This window comes from Bubalus kerabau, chromosome 2 (assembly GCF_029407905.1).
Source record: "Bubalus kerabau isolate K-KA32 ecotype Philippines breed swamp buffalo chromosome 2, PCC_UOA_SB_1v2, whole genome shotgun sequence".
Taxonomy (NCBI): Eukaryota; Metazoa; Chordata; class Mammalia; order Artiodactyla; family Bovidae; genus Bubalus; species Bubalus kerabau.
Genome location: NC_073625.1, coordinates 14,179,795 through 14,196,922, shown reverse-complemented (window position 1 = coordinate 14,196,922; position 17,128 = coordinate 14,179,795). Strand labels below are relative to the sequence as shown.

General features: G+C 42.1%; 1 long non-coding RNA gene across 4 annotated transcripts in view; it reads right to left on the bottom strand.

Annotated features, from left to right (window-relative positions):
* Window positions 1-5,242, bottom strand: part of LOC129643036 (uncharacterized) — a 51,964-nt gene extending 46,722 nt beyond the window's left edge. For all 4 annotated transcript variants that reach the window (XR_008710025.1, XR_008710023.1, XR_008710024.1 and 1 more), the window contains exon 1: window positions 5,112-5,242. This is a non-coding gene — a long non-coding RNA (uncharacterized LOC129643036). The remainder of the gene's footprint in view (window positions 1-5,111) is intronic.
* Between the last annotated feature and the right edge of the window lie 11,886 nt (window positions 5,243-17,128).

Here is a 17,128-nt window from a genome sequence, read left to right as displayed (position 1 = left end):
TCCAGAAGCAATAACTGCAGTCAGAAGACAAAACAGATGAAAACACCAAATATATATGAGTGTATTTAGGGGATATCATCAAATCTGTTAGACTGAGGGATAAACTGGTGACTGATACAGAGATAACTAAGCAAAATTAAATTGTGATAATCCTTCTTGAGGGGATCTCAAGAAGGACTTACTCTCCAAGAAAGTCAATGTGACTGAGGCACTACACTGCTCTGTTATGAATGTTTCATAGTCTTAATAATATAAACATATAATACAGATCTAACAAAAAATGTGATGTAACTAAGAGGATAATTATAGACAGAAGTGTTTATGAGTGAATGTGATTGCATGCTATGTGCATATCATTGTATGTGTGTGAGTGGGTGTGTTAAGTAGTTAAGAGAACTAGTTTCTCATCCTTCCCATTAGGTATCCAATGGAAAACATAAAACTTTAAAAAATTCAAGAAAGAAAAGTATAAAAATAGTATTTGCAAATACAGAAGCAAGTATAAAAGAACAGCTTAAAAAATTGAAAGAGGTTTCCTCGGGGAGCAAGAATTAGGCGTGAATAAGGATGGAAAAGAAAACTTATTTTTCAGTAAATGTTTAGAAGTACCATTTAACATTTTAAAATGTATATTTATATTTTATTGTGTAACTAAAGAGGAGAAAAATGAAGAACTAATACTCAACTAGACAGTGAGACATTTTTATCGCAAGACAAAAGATTTACATGGCAAAGACCATTCTTGGTAGCAGGAAAGAATGAGTGCCTAATTGAAGTAGAATGCCTGCAATGTGTATTTGTTCTCTTTAAACCAAAGAAAGGGGCAGGGGGGAGAGCTTTCCAATCATGTCAATACACTTAACAATCTTGATTGAGCAGAGCAGAAACCAGCATGCAACCAGAGTAATTGTGTGATCATCTTTGCTCTGAAGTTTTGTAAGTTTCTCCCACCACACTATGCCAAGCACACTTTTAGAGATGCAATTAAAATGAGGATTATCCCCAACCTACATGATGTTCTTAGGATTTGTTACATGCATTCAAAAACATTCTATCATGTTTTACTTTTTATCAATGTACTCTAGATTTGGAGTGTATTTCCCTTCTTTTTCTTTACCCTTTAATTTGGGAGGCAATTCCCGTATTAATGACCTAATACCCACTGTTTGCCTCAAGGTCAAAGGGTCTGTCAATATTGTTTTAGTTTTAACTTTCCTCTAGTGCAAGAGTGATATTTTTATTTTAAAGTCATCTCCCTAGAAAAATCATTTCTCATGGCAAATATGCTCATTTGTACCTTTTTTAGACACAGAAGATTCTATCCAAATCAAATCAATAATACAATATTACTTCCAGCTGTGGGAACTGAGATAGGTCAGGGTTGGAACAGCAGTAGAAAAATACATTGCCTAAACTCATATGGAGCTACAAACCAGAAACAACAATCAAGTATCCCATCACACAAACATCCCTGTGTTCCTAATTATTTTAAAGATGTATTTCAAGACCCAGAAGGTGAATACTCAGGTGGTCAAATCAAGAGAAAATGAACTATGCACGAAATTAAGATAATACAACAAAAAACACCTATATTCTTCCCACTTATGCTATGTCCTCTGAAATACAGAGAAGAGATTAAGATATGGTTCTTGCCCTCAGGTAGAATGCAGTCCAGCTGGAGAGACACAAGTAGTACATGTGAAATGCAAAGAAAGGATCTGGAAATTCTTACAAATGAATAACAAGTGACTGAACTCAAAGACAGAGGACGACTGTGACACAGGGCTCAGAGAAAGGGAATAAGGAGAAAGAGGATTCATAGAAAAAGTGGGTTTGTTTGAGGCTTTGAGGAGGGGCAGGAATTTGGGCCAATGACTGGAAGGGGTTTGAATCCTTTGTAGTTTAGAAACTAGAATTTGTAGTTTAGAAATTGAAGCAACACATTGCGTTGGGACAGGAGTGGGGAAGGGAGAGCTTGGGGAAAACAGGAACGAGGTCAGAGTTGAGTGTATCATGGTTTCCTTTTTGTCAATTTATTCTGGATTTGGAGTGTATTTCCCTTCCTTTTCTTTAACTTTTAATTTGGGAGATGATGATCACATTAATGATCTAATACCCACCAGCTGCTGCAGGTGAAAGCATCTGTCAATGTTTTAGTTGTAACTTTTCTTTAGTACAACAGTGATATTTTTATTTTAAAGTCATCTCCCTAGTAAAATCAGTTCTCATTGCAGATACTCTCATTTCTCTGTATCCACACAGAGTTGGATCCAGGACCTCCTCGGTATATGAAAATCCACAAACATTCAAGTTTCATAGTTGGATTCCTCACCTGTGAATTCAACCAACCATGGGTGAAATTTTCCATTCGTGGTTGGTGGGATTCATGGATTCAAAGCCCACAAATATGGAGAACCAATTACATATTTACTGAAAAAAAAAAAAAAAGAATCCAAGTATGAGTGGACCCACACAGTTCACATCTGTGTTGTTCAAGGAACAAAACTGTATAGGCTTGAGTGCATCATTGAATGGTTCATCTAGGAGAAGCTGCGGGTCAGAAAGTGATCAGCCATTAAACAAAACAGATGGAAACTGGGCTTCCCAAGTGGCGCTAGTGATAAAGAAACTGCCTGCCAATGAAACAGACATGAGAGAGACAGGTTCAATCCCTGGGTCAGGAAGATTCCCTGGAGGGGGAAATGGTAACTCACTCCAGTATTCTTGCCTGGAGAATCCCATGGACAGAGGAGCCTGGTGGGCTATAATCCATAGGATCGCAAAGATTCAGGCATGACTGAAGTGACAGCATGCGTTAAGATGAAAACTAACTACAGTTTGGGAATGTCAATTCTCCAAAAATCAAGCGATTTCCATTAGCAACAGGTGCACTACTTCCCCTGGGGATCTTGGAGGATTCTTCTGTAGAAGTAGATCTTTGAGACCTTTCCAGGCATCACTGAGCCATCACGACATCTCCTCGATTCCAATCACTGCTCACCTTAGCAGAAAGCTGGAAGAAATCTCACTCCTGATAGAAGTAAATCATGGACAGTGCTAATCTCGGATTAATCTGAAAAGCTGAGTAAAGAAAAATGGATCTTTCTCTGAACCATTTCAATCCACTTATTCTTTGATTCTGTGTGCGTTTTTCCTTTAATATTTATTTCTCTGGCTGAGCAGTGTCTTAGTTGCAGCCCGAGATCTTCACTGCAGCACATGGGATCTAGTTCTGTGACCAGGGATCGAACCTGGGCCCCCTGCATTGGGAGCTGAGTCCTAACCACTGGACCACCAGTGAAGTCCTGTGCTGTTGTTTAAAACATCTATACCCTTAGTTAAAAGTGGGTGGAAATAGGGGGAAAATAAACATACATTTATACTAATCTGCTTGTGAAAGTGAGAATTGCTCAGTAGTATCTGACTCTTCGTGACCCCATGGACCATACAGTCCATGGAATTCTCCAGGCCAGAATACTGGAGTGGGTAGCCTTTCCCTTAACCAGGGGATCTTCCTAACCCAGGGACTGAACCCAGGTCTCCCGCATTGCAGGTGGATTCTTTACCAGCTGAGCCACCAGGGAAGCCCTAGTCTATAAATAATATAGATTCAGAGTTTTGCCCTCTGTCACATCCAATTTTAGGATATTTGAAAAGAAAGCTTTTACAAGATACTTGCAAACATTACTCAAGTGGTAAAATGGCTTCGTGGAACTCTCCTGATGGCTGGAAAGAAGGGGCTCTAGAGAGGCACCCCACCCTGTCCCCTCTTTATTAACTGGTTGAGAGGACCATGACCCTATGGAACTTTTGCCTGGAGTTCGAGGTTGTAACGTTTGTTTCGATTTCTTTCAACTACCCAGTTTCTCAAAATGCCTCTCAGGGTATCTCAGGTGGCTTCGTTCCTGTCTTTGCTCAGGTAAGGTTGATGATCTAATTTAGGTATGAGCCTTAGGCACCTATTTAGGTTTTCAGTTCTGCTTAAGGTAGAGGCACTAAGTGTTAATAAGTTTCAGGCAAGGAGGAGGAGAGGGGGAGGGGAGAAAAGGAATGGAAGTTGGGAGTGAAAGTGAAAGTCGCTCAGTTGTGTCCTACTATTTGCGACCCTACAGATTTTTATACAGTCCATGGAATCCTCCAGGCCAGAATACTGGAGTGGGCAGCTTTTCCCTTCTCCAGGGGATCTTCCCAACCCAGGGATAGAACCCAGGTCTCCTGCATTGCCGGCAGATTCTTTAGCAGCTGAGCCATCAGGGAAACCCTAGGATTAGCAGGTGCAAACTATTATATATAGAATGGGCAAACAACAAGGTCCTATTGTAGAGCGCAGGGAACTATATTCAATATTCTAAGATAAACCATACAGAAACAAAATAGGAGAGACAATATATATAACAGTCAATTTTCTGTACAGAGAAACCTCCAGAACATTGTAAATCAACTGCACTTCAGCAAATCCTTTCCTAACGTTTCAGGCAAAAACTCATACCTAAAAGGGGAAGTTGTATACATGGAGTTCCTTTTAATGTGAATCTGGAAATTCTTATGATGAAGATGACCATTTTAATGACTACATTCAGTAGTGCTAAAAGAAACCCGGGGAAGTAGGGGAACAAAATGGTTTTCCAAAGAATTTGAAACTGACTGCCGCACGGTAGGCAAAAATCCAGCAGCACGAGCAATCTAAGCAAGAGTGACCGACACAGAAGAAAGCCAATATTAAGTGAACGAAGATAATTCACAAAATACTGCACAAAATACACCATACACAAAGTGCTGCAACACCCAATAAGGAGGGATATTCAACTGTGACAGCAATTCCAGTGTGTGGGTGTTTCCCCACTCCACCAAGCAGTTCTCCAATAACCAGCTGAGTCTAACTATTTACCTCAAGTCTGAACCCACAGCTTAAGGGCTCAGTCCTACAAGACCCCCACCCCAACTCCCACTCCCTGCAACCCCACATATACTTCAGATGCCAACCATAAACCCCAACTGTCTCCTGGGGTTCTGACCAACTGGCTGTAGTTAAGTGGTTCCCAGGACCCCCTCCTTGAGGTTTATTAAATTGCTAGAACCACTCACAGAACTTAGAGAAATATTCTGCTTACCTTATCTTTGTTATAAAGAGGAACGGTCGAATGGAAGCGATATGCACGGCAAGGTGTGGGGTAAGTGTGAAGGACTCCCGTACTCTCCGAGTTGACCCTCCTCCCCCAGTCTCCAAGTTGGCCTCAAGATGGAGGCTCCTGTTTAAGGGTTTTTAATGGATGCTTTATTACATGGTCATGATTGATGACGTCATTGGCCAACAGTGATTGAACTCCAAGTTTCTGTTGATGGGCAGGCTGTGTTCCCAGCTGGAAGGAATGATGCTGAAGCTGAAGCTCCAATATTTAGGTCACCTGATGTAAAAGTCCCTAATGCTAGGAAAGATTGAGGGCCGAAGGAGAACAGGGCATCAGAGGATGAAATGGCTGGCTGGCATCACCGATGAAATGGACATGAACTTGGGCAAACTTCAGGCGATGGTGAGGGACAGGGAGGCCTGGCGTGCTACAGTCCATAGGGTTGCAAAGACTCAGACATGACTGGGCAACTGAGCAATGACAACAAGGACTGAGTATTAATAATATATTTTTGAAAAGATCTGAAAACACCTGGGCTACTGAGCGCAGCTGCAAGCATTGATACTAGGATGATATAGACAAAAATACACTTTATGGAAAGTCTGCTGTATATCAGATACTATGAAAAACATTTAGGGACATCATTAGAGGATCTGCGACAACCGTATAATACACACAGAGGTTAATTTCTGTTTACTAGAAGAAATGTAGTATATATATAACACATGATAATTTTAAAAAGGAACTCTACAGACCGCATAAAACAGAATCATTTACACAGTATATTGTGTTTGGATTTCTCTGTCTTCAGGAAAAATGTCATTCTTCTGTTCCAGATGGTGGATGATGCCTGAAATCTGATTTTCTGATAAGAGAGGCATTACACCATTGTTTTTATGATTAATACTGATACTTAATGAGTTGAATTATAACAAGGTGAATTTCTTGGGTATCTTCAATGTTAAGTTTTATTTTATATTTCAACAGTTTCGGTCTATCAGGCTGTCTGTCTCCATCTGCCTATTTTATTTCAACCTGTGTTGTCAGAGATTTTAACAACTTGAAAACTATCCAAGTAGTTCTGGAAAAAACAGAAGCAGGTTACAAATCCCCATTCCAGGGCTGCAGTGCACACACAATTAAAAGAACAGGAAGGAAATTCCTCAACATGCTGATTCCATTAATAGTGTCTTCTCTGGGTGCTGGGATCCTAGTGATCTGTATACACTCCCTGATACTCTCCAATATTTTCCAAAATGTTTACAATAAATATGCATTATTACTCACTCTTGAGCCTGTTATCAAAATTCTGCTTTGCATCTGGTGCTCAAACTATTGCACAATTGCATTCATCTCACACACTAGTAAAGTAATGCTTGAAATTCTCGAAGCCAGGCTTCAGCAATATATGAACTGTGAACTTCCAGATGTTCAAGCTGGTTTTAGAAAAGGCAGAGGAACCAGAGATCAAATTGCCAACATCTGCTGGATCATAGAAAAAGCAAGAGAGTTCCAGAAAAACATCTATTTCTGCTTTACTGACTATGCCAAAGCCTTTGACTGTGTGGATCACAATAAACTGTGGAAAATTCTGAAAAAGATGGGAATACCAGACCACCTTACCTGCCTCTTGAGAAATCTGTATGCAGGTCGGGAAGCAACAGTTAGAACTGGACATGGAACAACAGATTGGTTCCAAATAGGAAAAGGAGTATGTCAAGGCTGTATATTGTCACCCTGGTTATTTAACTTACGTGCAGAGTACATCATGAGAAACGCTGGTCTGGAGGAAGCACAAGCTGGAATCAAGATTGTCGGGAGAAATCTCAATAACCTCAGATATGCAGATGACACCACCCTTTTGGCAGAAAGTGAAGAAGAACTAAAGAGCCTCTTGATGAAAGTGAAAGAGGAGAATGAAAAAATTGGCTTAAAGCTCAACTTTCAGAAAACTAAGGTCATAGCATCTGGTCCCATCACTTCAAGGGAAATAGATGGGGAAACAGTGGAAACAGTGTCAGACTTTATTTTTCTGGGCTCCAAAATCACTGCAGATGGTGACTGCAGCCATGAAATTAAAAGACGCTTACTCCTTGGAAGGAAATTTATGGCCCACCTAGGTCACATATTAAAAAGCAGAGACATTACTTTGCCAACAAAGGTCCATCTAGTCAAGACTATGGTTTTTCCAGTGGTCATATATGGATGTGAGAGTTGGACTGTGAAGAAAGCTGAGCGCCGAAGAATTGATGCTTTTGAACTGTCGTGTTGGAGAAGACTCTTGAGAGTCCATTGGACTGCAAAGAGATCCAACCAGTCCATCCTAAAGGAGATCAGTCCTGGGTGTTCATTGGAAGGACTGATGTTGAGGCTGAAACTCCAGTACTTTGGCCACCTGATGCGAAGAGCTGACTCATTGGAAAAGACCCTGATGCTGGGAAAGATTGAGGGCAGGAGAAGAAGGGGACAGCAGAGGATGAGATGGTTGGATGGCATCACCGACTCAATGGACATGGGTTTGGGTGGACTCCAGGAGTTGGTGATGGACAGGGAGGCCTGGCATGCTGCGGTTCATGGGGTCGCAAAGAGTCGGACACGACTGAGCGACTGAACTGAACTGAACTGAACCATCAAGCATATCTTCAAGTTAGCACCCACTGGTTACACTGAGTCTCTGAAAAGTGGCTTTCACAAGGACCACACAGCAGTTGCTCCACAGCATGTGAGATGTTAGTTGCCTGACCAGGGATTGAGCCTGCAGTGAATTCTTAACCACTGGACCAGCAGGGAAATCCCCTACCATAGAATTCTTTGCTTTTTGAAGCACCAACCAAAGGAGAGAGCATTAGTCAGGTTTGAGACAGTAACATTCATGGCACCTCATTCCCTGAAAGGCACAATAAAATGGATTTTGACTTTACAGGCCACAGTTATTAGTCTCATCTCTCTTTGATCCCTTTATCTTCATGGTTGAATGTTGAAGACTCATGCACACAGGTACACAAACACAAAACAAATACAGTCATACACGTACACACAAACATGCCTCCACATGCAGAGAGCCACACAGAAGAGAGTTTAAATAAGCAAAGGCTCTTGATTTCGGTTGTCAAGTAAGAACTCATTCTGTATCCTGTCTTTCTCCTCCTATGGCAGTGTTCTTTCCAGTAGTGATGGAATAGAATGAAAAATCTGAAAGTCTAACATGAAAATGGTTTTGCTTTCCTGGCATCCACATAGGTTGGTACTTTTAGACACATAAAACAGAGTTGGAACTGCAGGTGAAAAGAAACAACTTGTATTTTCTTTGGTCACATTTTGTTGTTGTTGTTAAATTTGACACATTTGAGACTACAACATTTCCATGGTTGGTATTGATATGATCATTAGGTTAAGGTTTAATATTGCATAGCTGACTTGACCACATTTTCCCTTGTTCAGCTTGGATCTTAATATATCATTTAGTGACTGTCCAGATAAAATATTTAATTTCAGGGCTAGCTACTTCTAGCCACACTCGCTCTGTTTGCTTTGCCTCTAGGCATTCTCCTCATCTAGTAATGGTTCCTGCTGGACACAGCTCAGTCTAAGATATGCAAGAATGTAGACTTAAGAAAACATTAACCCCCACCCCTGAGAATGGGATCCCTGGTGGCCTGCAATACAGGAGACCTGTGTTCGATCCCTGAGTCCGGAAGATCCCCCTGGAGAAGGAAATGGCAACCCACTCCAGTATTCTTGCCCAGAGAATTCCATGGACAAAGGAGCCTGGGGCCTGGCTAGCTACAGTCTATGGGGTTGCAAAGAGTCAGACACGACTGAGCAACTAACATACACACACACCCCTAAGAATAACCCAATACATGATTTGCTGGAATCAAAGAACAAATGGGTAAGAATGTAAACCCTGGGACTTCCTTGGCAGTCCAGTGGCTAAGATTCCGTGCTCCTGATACCGAGGGCCTAGGTTCGATCCCTGGTCAGGGAACTAGATTCCACATGCCACAGTTAAGACCCAGCACATCAAAGTAAATTGAAAAAAAAAAAAAAGAATATAAACCCTACAACTGAGATTCAGTATAGTATAGACAGTTACGAGAAATTCAATCGAACCTGATAGAAATCAGATTGCAGGGAGGAACTACAGGGCTCGGAGGAAAAAACATCAACATAAAGAAGGAATGAGCCTGGCCCAATAACAGGGAACACAACTTGGAGGGAAGAGTATTTCTGAGTACACTACATTAGAAAGCATCTCAACTCAGGCCCTTGAAGGTGACCCAGCGTCCTTGGAAGGAGAGGTCTGTGTGTTGAACTTCTGATTGCATCCTTTGTGGATGCTGGCAAGCACCTGTGCTGGAAGATCCCCTACTGCCATAACCATCTCCCTACATCTTGAGTAAAAAATGATGGTGCTAGAAAAGAAAGAAGTTGCTTGTATAAGCCAGAAGGGGGTGAACATCAGATGTATAGCAAAAAGAGGTAAAAATTCCACCCAGTGAACAGATCACCTCAGAAAGCCAGAGGTCTGTGAAAAGGATGTGTAAAGAGGAATGGGAGGATGGAAAGCCAGAAGGTTGGCATCACCCATTTTGAGCTGGTGTAGGTGGTATCAGGCTTCCCTGTGGCTCAATGGCAAAGAATCCACCTGCCAATGCAGGAGACTCAGGTTCGATCCCTGGGTCGGGAAGATCCCTGGAGAAGGAAATGACAACCCACTTCCATATTCTTGCCTGGGAAATCCAATGGACAGAGGAGCCTGGCGGGCTACAGTCCATGGCATTGCCAAGAGTGGGACACGACTTACTGACTCTACAAGGAGGTGCTATCACCTGGACCAAGCGCTAAAGCATAGTCGACGGATGAGAAGAGCCAAGGTGTAGTCTAGGGCCCAAATAACTGTGAAACAAATTTCATATCCTATTTACAACTTTGTCTTTGAACACCCGGAGGAACACAACAAACAGCTACTCAGCAGAAGGAGATTATCAATATTGTGCATATAGGGTCTGATGACTACGGGAATCTGCTTTAGGACTAATAAGCTGGTGAGCTTAGGGGGCATTAAAAAGTTTTATTTATTACTTATACCTACACACAAACAAATTCATTACATAAATATCAGTTACAATAAAAGCTACACAACTTTATAATGACCCTCATCTAAAACAAAGGTGAAGGTTTGCTCCACAACTAAAAGAAAAACCATAGAACTTTGAGAAATGGTACTTAATATGTGCACACAAATGTCAAATATATTACTTTTCTTTGACAAATGAATTATGTTCAAGAGGAAACCAAATGCATGTACAATAGAAAATGGCAGTGATACTTGTTCTCTGATAGCTTTCGTATCATATGATTTTTTTAAATGATTTATTTATTTGTATTTATTTATTTTGACTGCACTGAGTCTTAGCTGTGGCATGCAGGATCTAGTTTCCTGACCAGGGATAGTACCCAAGGCCCCCTGCATTGGAAGCGCAGGGTCTTAGCCACTGGACTGCCAGGGAAGTCCCATATCAGGATTTTCAGAGTTAATACTGAAATGGAGAATCTTGTCAAGGGCCCCACTCCTTGAGACTCCCCTGAGGCCAGACTGGCTTTAGGCCTCTTTGACAAAGAGTTCCTGCCATATGCTGCTAGGGAAATGGTGTTATTTCCATTTCAATGAAGTGAATACAAAGAGCAGACAAACACTCTGAAAGCCTCCAGTTCATTAGCTTCCTATCACATTTGGGTCACAGGCTTGAACTCTGGGGTCCCCTCCCAGTCGCAGTCTTGAGATCTGAGGCCTGCTAATTGTTCCCCGAGAGCTGTGTTCAGGCAACAGTGCCACCCAGAACCAGAAGAGCCAGGCATCCTTGTCTTCTGCATCTCCTCTTTGTGTTAATAATTGGGTGCATCTTGAGGAAAGCTGGAAACCCCGGTGACAGCTACCCCCTTCCCTTTTGGTGAGATAACCGGCTCATTAAATCTAAATGTGAAAGGCATTTTATTCTGAAGAGTCACATCCAAAGATTTACTCGCCCATTTTTCACCTGAGTTCCCCCTCCTGCTTATGCCTTTGTATTCACTAATGGCCTTTCTCTAAGTTATATAATCCTGTCACGGGTATAAAAATATCACTCGGAGGCTGCTCACTGGGGCTAAATCACTCAGCCCTTAGCAGTGACAGGGCGAGTGTCTGAGCCACACCAGAGGCAGGAGGACAGCTGTCCCCTCTCTCTCCAATGTCACTGGGCTGAGGAATGTTGAGGTTTTAATAAGATCATAAAGCAGAGTGACAGGGACAGGCACGATAGGTAGATTTCATTAGCATTCAGAATGCCTGGGATAATAAACTAGAGCAATTGAGCAGAAATGGGCAATTTGATCATTCAACATTTTTCAACACCAGCCCAAGCAGCTGGACGTGGAGAGGTTCCGCTGACTTCTCTGCAGGCGAGCCCACTGGTGATGCACAGGTGAGCGCACAGCTATCATTTCTTCCCACCCACACTCCGGGCATGAGAGTGTTGATGGTGACTTACAGGCTTGGTGAGTGTAAATTGATGATCAGGAAGAGGAAGTCTTCATATATCTTTGCAGTGGAGGTAGCCGCCTTTGGCTGGCTGACTTTCTTTTATGGCAAAGGGCCAATGGTGATTGAACGAGCCCTGGTGCAATGAGAGGAACCCCCAACACACAGTACTCTCTCCATGCACGTGGTTTCCCTGTAGAAACTCTAATCCACTGTGAGACTAGCCTTTAATAAAGTCATTCTCATCAACGTGCCGAGGAACAACTTTTCCAGAACTGTCATCAAACCAAACATCATCAAAACAAACATTATTTTAATAATATAAAAACATAGTATATAAAATTTATATTGTATGAATTCAAACCTTGTGTATAAATTGACGAGATAGGACACTATCATAAGCAGTCATGGAACTTTATATTTAATAAGACACTGAGTCATTTGAACTAGTATACAGTTTTTTGTCTTTGCTTTTTTGTTTGATTTTAGCTCTGTTTTGCTTTTTATTTTGAATGGCCTGGGTCTTCCTTGCTTTCTCTAGTTGTAGTATGCAGACATCTCTTGTTGAAACACTCAGACACACTTGCCCCACAGCATGTGGGATTTTAGTTTGCTGACCAGGGATCAAACCCCCATCCCTGCATTGGAAGGTAGATTCTTAACTCCTGGACCAGCAGGGAAGTCCTGAATCACTATACAGCTCCTGTGTGCACACAAGCTTGCGTGCTCAGTCATGTTCTCGTATGTGTGCGTGCACATGCTTGTGTGCTCAGTCGTGTCCAACTCTGTGACACCATGGACTGCCACCTGCCAGGCTCCTCTGTCCATGAGATTCTCCAGGCAAGAAGACTGGAATGGGTTGCCATTTCCTCCTCCAGGGGATCTTCCCGACCCAGGAATCAAACCCACATCTCCTGTGTGTCCTGCTTTGGCAAGTGGATTCTTTACCACTGAGCCACCTGGGAAGCCTGAAGGAGCTCATATTTTCAGCTTAAATAGTTAAAAAAAAATCCCAAATATTCACTGCTGAAATTGATTCTGATATCATAACTTTAAAAACTTATCAGTTCAACCATAGAGATTTTATGTATTGATGTATACTGGGGGATTATTAAGGCATGAATATATATTTGTATATAGGGGTGTGTGTGTGTATATATACATAATATATATATTATATATATATACCTATCCTTGCTCCAGTGGATCTTCCCGACCCAGGAATTGAACCGGGTCTCCTGCACTGCAGGTGGATTCTTTACCAACTGAACTATCAGAGAAGCCCATAAATACATAAACGTACATATATATGCATTTACACACAAATTGATTTCACCTTTCATGTAGCTTAATTGAGAAACTACCCACTCATCCAATGACCATGTCAACACATTTTGGAACTACTCTTCATGAATGTCTTAATAGTCATACTATTAAAATGAGCATTATTACTGTAAGTTGGAGAGTATTCTATTGCAAACAAGTATTTGTTTTCTATTTTTCTCCTCCTCTCATTTCTTTTCTTTAATTCTGCTTCCTTTCTCTCTCAGTTCTTCAGTCAACGGCCTCAAGAACTCACAGAATGTATGTATTGGAGTAGAAAGAATACCAAAAGATACTCAAGAAGAACCTAAGAAATGAGGGCTGGGGAATGGCAGACCCTGAGGGTCCTGGGGTTGTGAAATGAAGAAACTGACAGGTCAACTGATGGGCTCTGAAATTCAGAATCAAGTTCAAGTTCAGATTCTAATTGGAATACTCATAATAGTTTGATTCTTGCTAGCTTGACCTCTGAACAATAGTTGACTTATCTATAAAGTAGGGTTAAAAATTTAGTGATATTAGGGGATTATTATGAGGATGAATTGTGGGTGAAGCTCTGAAAGTGGCTAGACCTGGTACTTTGTGACCATCTAAGGGGTGGGATCAATTCTTTGGCTTGGAGAAGACTCTTGAGAGTCCCTCGGACTGCAAAGAGGTCCAACCAGTTCATCCTAAAGGAGATCAGTCCTGGGTGTTCATTGGAAGGACTGATGCTGAAGCTGAAACTCCAATACTTTGGCCCCCTCATGTGAAGAGTTGACTCATTGGAAAAGACCCTGATGCTGGGAGGGATTGGGGGCAAGAGGAGAAGGGGACGACAGAGGATGAGATGGCTGGATGGCATCACCGACTCGATGCACATGGGTTTGAGTGAACTCTGGGAGTTGGTGGTGGACAGGGAGGCCTGGCGTGCTGCAGTCCATGGGGTCGCAAAGAGTCGAACGTGACTGAGCAACTGAACTAACTAACTAGCTAACTAAGGGGTGGGATGGAATGGGGAATGGGAGAGAGGTTCAAGAGGGAGGGGACATATGTATACCTGTGGCTGCTTCATGTTAATGTATGGCAGAAATCAATAAAACATTGTAAACCAATTATCCTCCAATTGAAAAATAAAATATAAAAGTGGCTAGGGTGCAGTGTTTAGATCTGTTCTCTCCTCTACCTACCTAAGTCCCTTCGTGGTCTTGGATAGGCTCAAGACTTCAAATATTATCCATATGCCAACGACTCCCAGTTTATCTCTCTAATACAGGACTCACCCTGAACTTCAGATCTGTATACTGAACTACTAGACATTTCTTGGATGTTCAACAGCATGTACAATTTAACGTATTGCAAGTTGAGTTTTTTATCTTTATCCTTCATCAACCTCTTTTCTCTTGTGGTCAACCTCACTTGGGACAAGTCTGCCATCCCGTTCCTCAGGCCAACATCCTTGGAGGCATCTTGGACTCCTCACTTTCTCTCAAACAGATCCAACTCATCTGTAATCATGTGGAGTCTAACTTCAAAATAATTCCAGAACCCCATTACTTCTCAATATCTCCTCTGCTAACTATCAACTTGTTATGGTTGACATTTATAGAATACTTCCCCAAACAATAGAAGATGCTTTTCCATTGCTCCTGAAGCATTTACCAAAGTAGACCATATTTTGGGACATAAAACACATCTCAACCATCATTAACTCATGCCTAAGGCACTAGCCAGCTTCCCTTCACCCCTTCTGATCTACTATCTACCACACCTTCCATCGTATTACCCTGAAGGCAAATTGGTGGGGGTGATCAGTGGTCAACAAACCTTGTCTATAAAGGGTTGGGTGGTAGATGTTTAAGGCTTTGCAGGCTGCAGTCATGCTGTGAAAGCAATTGTAGATGTTAATAAGAAGAATGTGCATGGCTGTGTTTCAATAAAACTTCCTTTATGAAAACCAGTGCTAGGCCAGATTGGGACAATGCTTGGATATAACAGGGATTCCCCTTGGACTACAACAATGGATTCCACTGGGTTTGGTCAGTGGGGAAACGTTGGCAAGAAATGAGAGGGAATGAAGAGAAGGTTAGCATCTGTGTTCTGCAGACACCTGCAGGGTCATATTATCCTGGCTACATCCCTCCATCTAAGGCTCAGCTGACATCAAGCATCTCTCTCCAGACACCACTCTCTGTCTCTGGATCCTTCTGACAACTTTCTCCCTCATCCCTTCAAGCCGAGGGTGGCAACAAAAAAATGATCTGTCCCTTGTGGTCTCCCCACATCCAGCCCATTGTTCTATAATAGTCCCTTTACTAAACTGTTCAAATAACCCATTTCAGCGTGCCATGGTGTCCTCTGGGACCCTGGCTGCTACACGTACATTAGAGCAGTAGCCCTGTGTGCCCCCTGCCTCCCTCTCTCAGTCCGCTTTTAGCAGAGTAGCTACAGTGATCCCGCTAAGTCAGGCGGCATCTGCCCCTGTCATTCAACCTCCAGGGGCTCCCACAGCCTCAGAGTCAACACCAGCGGCCCTGCAGTGGTCTGCGGGTTCTGTGAGACCTGCCCTCTGCTACCTGTTCTCTCTCCCCTCACTTCCTTCCATCCTCCCCTCACTCTGTCCCAGGCTCCTGACTTCTTCATGGACACTGCAACCCCTCAGGCTTACTCCTGCCACAGGCCCCTTGCACTGGCTGTGCCTCCTGTCAGATATTCTCCCAAATATCCAGAGGGTTCCATCCCTCACCGCTTGGCTTACTCCTTCACCTTTGCTCAAAAACAAGTGAGACTCCCACTTAAGACTTTATATCTGCCTTCTTCCTTTACTCCCAAGCCTGCTTTCCCAGCTATTTTATCTTACAGAACACCAGGTTCTGACTTAACTATATAGCTTACTATCACTTATTATCTCTCTCCCCATTATACTTAAGCCCCAGGAGGGCAGGGATTTTGGTCTCTGGATACCTACAACAACATAGACTTTCAGCGCATGCTTATTGAATGAATACTGGTTATTTGTGAAAAGCATTTTGGACTTAACAGTTGGCAAACCTGGTCTGAAATCCAATTTCTGCTTCATTTTTCCATCTTTGCTTTCTCCCTCTCCTCACCCCGCCCACCCCCACTTACTTCTTCCATTCTTTCTCTGATAGCCCTTGGAAAAAGTGTCTGTTTTTATAATTGCACAGAAAAATTAAGAGAAATCTGCATGTAACAAAATCAAATACAATTCTCACCTCCTCAAACTTGCCATATTGATCCCAATATCCAAGGTTCCTTTCCAACTGTCATTGATATGCAAATACAACCTTAAAATCATGAACATAGCACAGGTATTATTTTTATGTTTCACCGTTTGGCTTAATTTTTCCAAAATGAAACTGGCTCCCCTCTCTCCCGTAACTACAATGCTTCTTGAAAAATAAATGAACAGCACATATAATGTGAAAAAAAATAAGAGATATTAAAACCTCACCAGCTGAGGTACCACCGTTAGCATTTTGATGGTCACTCTTCTGTGAATATCATTATGCATTTGTATATGTATGTATGTGTGTATATGTGTCTGTGCTAATGTGGCTCAGTCGTGTCTCACTCTTTGCAATCCTATGGACTGGAGCCCTCTAGTCCTCTGTCCTTGGGATTCTCCAGGAAAGAATACTAGAGTGGGTTGCCATGCCCTCCTCCAGGCGATCTTCCTGACCCAGGGATCAAACCCAGGTCTCCCGCATTGTGGGCAAATTCTTTACCATCTGAGCCACCAGGGAAGCCCAAGCATACTGGAGTGGGTAGCCTATCCCTTCTCCAGGGGAAACTTCCTGACCCAAGGATTGAACCGGGATTTCCTGCATTGCAGGCGAATTCCTTACCAGCTGAGCTACCCAGGAAGCCCACTGGAGTGGGTCGCCCACATTGCAGGCAGATTCTTTATCAATTAAGCCATCAGGGAAGCCCGTGTGTGTTATAACACATATTATATCATTTTTTAAGAAAGAGGATGGCATGATAAATGTTATCGTAATTACTGAATCTATTTTAAAAATATAAATAAAAGTGTGACTTCTCTAAGCAGGGGATTAATATATATATTATAATCATATATATAAAATATGCAATATCAGGGTATTAATATATATTATATATAACACATATAATACCAGGGTATTAATATACA